General features: G+C 32.7%; 1 protein-coding gene across 2 annotated transcripts in view; it reads right to left on the reverse strand.

Moving 5' to 3' along the window:
* The window catches only part of LOC119592050 (D-amino-acid oxidase-like), a 7,941-nt gene that overhangs the window by 4,657 nt on the left and 2,951 nt on the right, over nt 1-333 (reverse strand). The window lies entirely within an intron of this gene.

The raw sequence follows: 333 nt of genomic DNA on the forward strand, positions 1-333 counted from the left end.
AAACATATTCCAAATAAGAGAACAAAAAAAGGCTTTAAAAAATCGTGGCAACGAACACTTGCTTGCGACCTTGACAGACTGTGCTTTGCATTAATGGATACGAAAATCTTGGATAACTTCGTGATATTTTCAATCATTTTAAACGAGTACGTGAGGATGCATTTATTTGTCAAAAGGAAGATCTTGCAACAGCATTCATGATTGAAATCTTCGGCGAAAGATTACACTTAATGGTCTTCAGTTTAAGACTCAATGAATTATATCCAGTAAAAGATTAGGGGATCTTTTAATCAATGTTAAGATAAGTTATCTTCATTACTTTCCCACTTTTTA

Source organism: Penaeus monodon, chromosome 29 (genome assembly GCF_015228065.2).
Source record: "Penaeus monodon isolate SGIC_2016 chromosome 29, NSTDA_Pmon_1, whole genome shotgun sequence".
Classification (NCBI taxonomy): domain Eukaryota; kingdom Metazoa; phylum Arthropoda; class Malacostraca; order Decapoda; family Penaeidae; genus Penaeus; species Penaeus monodon.